This window comes from Cebidichthys violaceus, unplaced genomic scaffold (genome assembly GCF_023349555.1).
Source record: "Cebidichthys violaceus isolate CVI_PGR_0920_01 unplaced genomic scaffold, fCebVio1.0.p SCAF_13, whole genome shotgun sequence".
Taxonomy (NCBI): domain Eukaryota; kingdom Metazoa; phylum Chordata; class Actinopteri; order Perciformes; family Stichaeidae; genus Cebidichthys; species Cebidichthys violaceus.
Genome location: NW_027176296.1, coordinates 4,327,615 through 4,333,614, shown reverse-complemented (window position 1 = coordinate 4,333,614; position 6,000 = coordinate 4,327,615).

Genomic DNA, 6,000 nt, shown 5'->3' with positions numbered 1-6,000 from the left:
TCCAGCTGCATGTGCTCCGTGTGAATCCGTTCGATTCGTGTCTCTCCGACACTCCTCGGCTTCTTGGGAGGGTTGGAAGCTCAGCAAATTAGATTTCAGATCTGCCATGAGATGGGACGTTTATCATTCCCATTGGCTAATAGTGCTGTCAATCAGCTAGCTTTTTTCTAGCAATTCTATTGGCTCCTACGGTTCGAAGGAGGTCTCAATGGTGAAAATCGGAGAAAGGGGGGCTGAGATACAGCCCTAAGCAGAGAGAGTGGGCTGAATCTGAAGCAGTATGTGACCATAAACTAAACAACTAAAAAGGGCTTAGAAAGAGCTTAAAACACTCAAAAAAGGTCCAATCTTCTGTCTTTTGATTCATTGAACATCAGGAGTGATACATATAAGTGATATAGAGTGTTTTTGAATTTAAAAAATATTTTTTTATTCAAATATTGGAATATTTAATCAGTTTTTTAATTTTATATGCTCTATATTTTATAAATGTTTCACTGTATATATGTATAACTGTGTATAGAGAGCCTTTATCAGTTGTTATAAGAGCTGGGAATATTTAAAATCTTGGATTTCCATACTTTCCAAAAAACAATATCCTGAAATTGCTGTTTTTCCAGAGCGAGCTTTTGAATTTTCCAAGTTGTGCTGTGTTCCATCCTTATCTTATGTTAACCTGTAACATGTATACTGATAGTTCCATGATTTTTCCCATCTCAAAAATATATTTAAAAAAAATATTTTTTTTTTAATTTTATTTTATTATACACTTAATTAGGTATTTCTTATCTTTATTCGAGCTGAGGCCTGCAAATAGGCCTCGTTTATAAAAGGTTTTAAATGCTAAATGCTCCACTATGTTCAGCAGCTCGCTAACTTTGAATGGCTGTCATTTGGTGCCGAGTAGTGCAGTGGGTTTATCAGAGTTTTTGGCTGAAAACAGCTGCCTGTTGCATTTGGAGCTGTGAGCAGTGAGAATGACCTAAAACAGTAAAGTTTCAGACTCTGTGCCAAAATGATTAGTTAGAATATGCCAAAAATGCTCTGTATAGCTGAGGAGTGTTGGCTGAAAAGTAATTTTATCTGTAAATAGAAAAAGTACTACCAGCAAAATGTTCTTAAACGCCGTCAAAAATAAAAGTTCTTGTAATCAGTGGAGATTTTGATGTGAAAATTCTGGTGGGGCAACACAATAGTCATACAAGAAATTTGATGATGCAATCCAAACATTCCATAGATATATCATATTGAACCATAACCAATAAACTGCATGCGAGTGAGAGAGGGGATACATTGCAAATGCTTTGAATCATTTGTAATCTTTGTATCATCAACACTAATGCCATGATCTCTCAACATCAAATCAGAATCAGAAGAATCAGAATCAGCTTTATTGGCCAGGTATGCGTACGCATACATGGAATTTGACTCTGGTTTCCACTTCGCTCTCAATGTACATACACAAGTTTACAATAAACACAAAAAATATATAAAAAGTAAAACAAGGGACAACAAAAGATATATATTAACATCAACAAAAACAAACAAACAAAAAAGCTTACTCATGACCAAAACAACACCAACATGAGGATAATAGAAACGCAAAACAAAACACATGCACTGAACAGCATACTGCCAATACATTTCAGTCAACACAGCAGTCAATACTTGAAGTATGAACAATAATTTTGACTCATGTTTGCGCTATGTTCTTGTTTGTTAGGTTCAGGGGCTCAAGAGATGCCAGTATGCCATTTGATAGGCCAGCAGGCATTTTGTCCTTCATCGCAATAAATTCCCAAAACCTCCGTCACTGCATTGTTAACCAGTGCCCTTGAAATAGGGTTGAGCATCATAATGGTACCATAGCCTGAAGTCCACTTCACACATGCCAGGGTTTAACGAGCCAGCAGACTCGTCATGTCCACGCAAGGCAATGTCACACTATCCACAAGTTTTATACAGGTTAGAATTCTGCCAGGGACATGCCTGTTTTCTTCAGTCTGACGATTGTATTGTTCAATGCCACGTCTGTACGCACTGTCAAGATGACAGGCAACGTTTGTTGTTCCCAGTAAGCCTAACTTGATGTCATTATCCACATGCTATGTACAACTCTCAGCTTTTCTGAAAGATGTTTCAAGCCTTTAAATCCACTTGCTCTTTTGAAAGCAAGACATGGAAAGCAGAACAGGGCTGTTTTGATATGCTAGCAGTTAGCCAGGTTTTCCTTTTGAACCACTCATGGTTGCATCTTTATTTAATCTTTTCCTTCTTGAGATATGATCAAGTCGATATGGTCCCAACATTTTATTTCCAATTTTTTCTCCAGGGGCAAAGTTCCAAATCGTACTGTTGTTAAATAATTCACACAAGTCATCACTATTGTTGTAACATCAACGTAAGTAATATCAGTCCCTCTTTAGCAAGTTAGCAAGACTTCCACCCTTTCACCATTAAAATCAACCAATGGGATGCTTCTAGGGGCCCTGGCCATCAGGCCCCACTCACGAGCTGAAAGTTCACGTTGAACGTGTGCACACGTATACGTGTGCACACGTATGCATACGTGTGCACACGTCCAGAGCTACAGGTGCTGTTCTGCCATGCCCCACCAAGCCAAAATGGGAAAGCAGCATCACACACAAAGACAAATTTACACAAACTACAAAGCAATATTTTTCTTAGAAGAGATTTCATTCAGATTATGATGTAAAATTACAAAAGTTAAAGTAAAGTAAACAATAAATTTGCCATCATTGTGTCTAGTATAAAGAAAAGCCGACAACCTTCTGTACGGCGGCTGTGCCCCACGGGCCCCTAATGCAAACATGCTGATGGTAACACAGTATGGCTCCTTTCAGCATGTCATACTATATCATGTTATGAGATTAGGATTATGGTTGAATTAACGTGTCAGCAGCATTTTAATGTTGCAGTTGGTTGAGATAAAGCATTTTTTTAAACTACTTTATACACTTTTGAGTAGTGCAATGTGGAACAATGCATCATATTTTATACATTAATAATTTGTTTTGTATGTAAAATCAGAATCTGCAATATTAATTATTAACTATAGTTGTCAGATGAAGGGAGAGTGCAATTGTTCCCTCCTAAATTAAAGGATGTAGAAGTATATTGTGGTATAAAATGGAGATACTAGGTTAAAACTATTACTTTCTACCACCGCATGTGGCAATGAATTAAGGCCTCGATGTTACATAAAGCTATCTATTTGGACCGAAGCTGAATCTGACCAGTATGTGTGACAGTGGCAGGAGACAGTAGGGGTCCTATGCTCTCGCCCTCGCTCCCCGTCACCGACTCTACAGAACGGAGGGGGCGATTGAGTCCTGTTGCTAGGATACGGAGAATGGCTCTTAAAAGGGAGCAAGAAGAAAACAGTGAAGCGAATGATTTTCCCCACATACAAACCTGGCTTTTCAGGCACTGCAAATATGTTACTGATCAATGACACCATCCACTTTCAAATGTGTGTCATCAGTGCTGCTGGTGGCGAAGACATTACTGGGTTCATCTTAGGCAAGAAGAGCAAATGATCCATAGAAATTAAGGAATTAATTTATAATTCAAAAGGCATCAGTAATATTGACACATAGGGCCTATCAGAGGCACAACCATTAATTCTCCATTTTGTATTCTTTCATTGAATGCATTAAAAAAGCATTAAAGCTTTGTCTCGGCGCATCAAGCAACACCCTTTGTGCTGCAGCCAGGTGGTTAAAGTTCAAGGCACTTTGTTAAAGTGACTTTTTCTTCCCATCAATCAGCAGCACTACTGACCCTAAAACCCCACGCCGTAATTGCCTTCAGGATTAAAATGGATCGGAGCCTCTGCTGAAATCCCGTATGCATTTTCCATTAGTTTTCACGAGCAGGAAGTCTACAGATGCAGGCTGAAAGTAGGGATGCAAGGAAAATCTTGGATTAGTTTTTTTTACTCTTTTTCATCTTTATAAACACTAAAAACACTTGTCAGGGAGTGTAAATAAAGCAGTACATGCTTATATAAGCTGTTTAACATGAATATAGTGCAACTTTTTGCTGAGGTAAAACTCTATGTGACTGTCCACATGTATTTAATATTGGACTAGGCCTCTACCAGGAGCTATGGTCGTTTTAGGCTTTGTGTTGTCAAGAGCAGGCAATAGATGTAATTATATCAAACATTAGATTACGTAACATTAGATTACAGCTCCGTCCCTATTATGAATACGGAGAAGGTCAAATGACTCACTAGATTGCCTGTAATATGATTACAGTTGAGTCAATGGAGGATAATAATCCATGAAAGAAAAATTATGTTATCAAATGCATGTCACAGAAGCAGTGCGTTGTCTCTGTGTGCTGAGAAAGCCAGTTTAAGATGCAAAAACAAGCAGAATCAAAAGACAGCTGCATTTACATATTTATGATACAAAGAATCCTAAGAAGACTGTTCACACAGTAATTGGCTGAGCTTACTTGGCCATAAATAGAACACGTAAATTACATGCAGCAGCTAAACATGTCCCCCCCCCCCTTACATTAATGAATGCCTCCCACCAGCTTGTGCATTGTTTATTTATTTCCTCTCTCTCAGTGTAAAGCAACTACTCGTGCAGCACTGGGAAGGCAATGCAACCTGCTCCCATTAGGAGACAATGATGTGCTGTGTTCTCCTCCGGTGAAAGCTGCAGTTAACCTTGTGTGTGTGTGCTCATTACAGACAGGCTTCAGCATATGCCCTCAATCTATAGTTTACTGTGTGTGGATCTGAGCCGAAAGAAAGCAGCAATGTGCCTCTTTCTCTCCTGTCCATCCATTACTCCCCTCCATCTTCTCGTTCTGACTATTACCATCTCTTTGACTTGTCCTCTAGGTCCATCCCCTCTTTTCTTGACATCTCCATCAGCCACACGGGATCAATAGATATATGGGACCACGAGGCACCGCGTTTCTACTAAGACAACAGCAAAGTGCATTAAAAAACTGCTTGTTAGTCAAATGTTCCACCCTGCTGCCCTCTCCAGCTGATTCAGTCTTGTTTTTGTGTCTCCCTCACCGTCTTTCTCTTCTGTCTTGCATTCATTTCAGCAAGCTGGATCAATGTTCCTTTATTTCAGAGAAAGAGAGGGAAAAAATCTCTAATGTATCATATCACTGTGTGGTACAAAATCTGAGCTCCACAAAGGGATATCTCGATTTCAATACTCTTAGTGGAATTGTGACTGATTGTCCTTTTCTGAATATTTGTTATTGAAATCAAACACTTACAATGGCAAGCGTTTACTTTAATCCCTTGCACAGACAAGAGAAGATGTTTGATGTGTGTGTTGTGTCCAGCCAATTCTCGCTGGGCCACTGAAGTCACATCGGTAAAAGCTGCTTGATGAATAACGTTTATGTAAAGTCTGTCTGCTGGGCTGAAATCTGCCTGGTTTAGTGACCCGAGCGTGCAGCAGACTCTCTGCACACGCTGCTCCTCGCATCGTTCTCGAGTCTGACAAGAAACATGAAAATACATTTTGTGCCTATAATCACATAGCTTGGTCTGATTGCACTATTGTGCTATGGTGTGTTTTTGCTGTTGTTTGTGCCTGTTGGATGGGTGTGGTAAGGTGAAAGGAACAAGCTGAAAAAGGCAATTTGATCCTGCTGTCAGTTAGCTTCATGCATATTGCTCCTGTGGGAAACAACTGAAACAATTTGTTTTTGTGTTACTGAGCGGCGGCTGTAATGCCTCCATTTTTCTGCTCGTTTGACACTGAAATTTGTGTGTGGCAGTTAAGCGGCATTTTGCTGTTCCAAATTGTTTTCATCCATAAAGCAACATGCAGGTCGGTTTCAACCCAAAGAGGTTTCACAGTCAGCATTGTTTGCTGCAGGTGAGATCCTGGGAGATTTCTAAGACCGATATATTGGTACATGATTGATGCATTTTTAGCCAGCAGTGTGGCTCTAGGGATGTTGGTGTGTTGGTCAGTTGGTCTGTCGGTC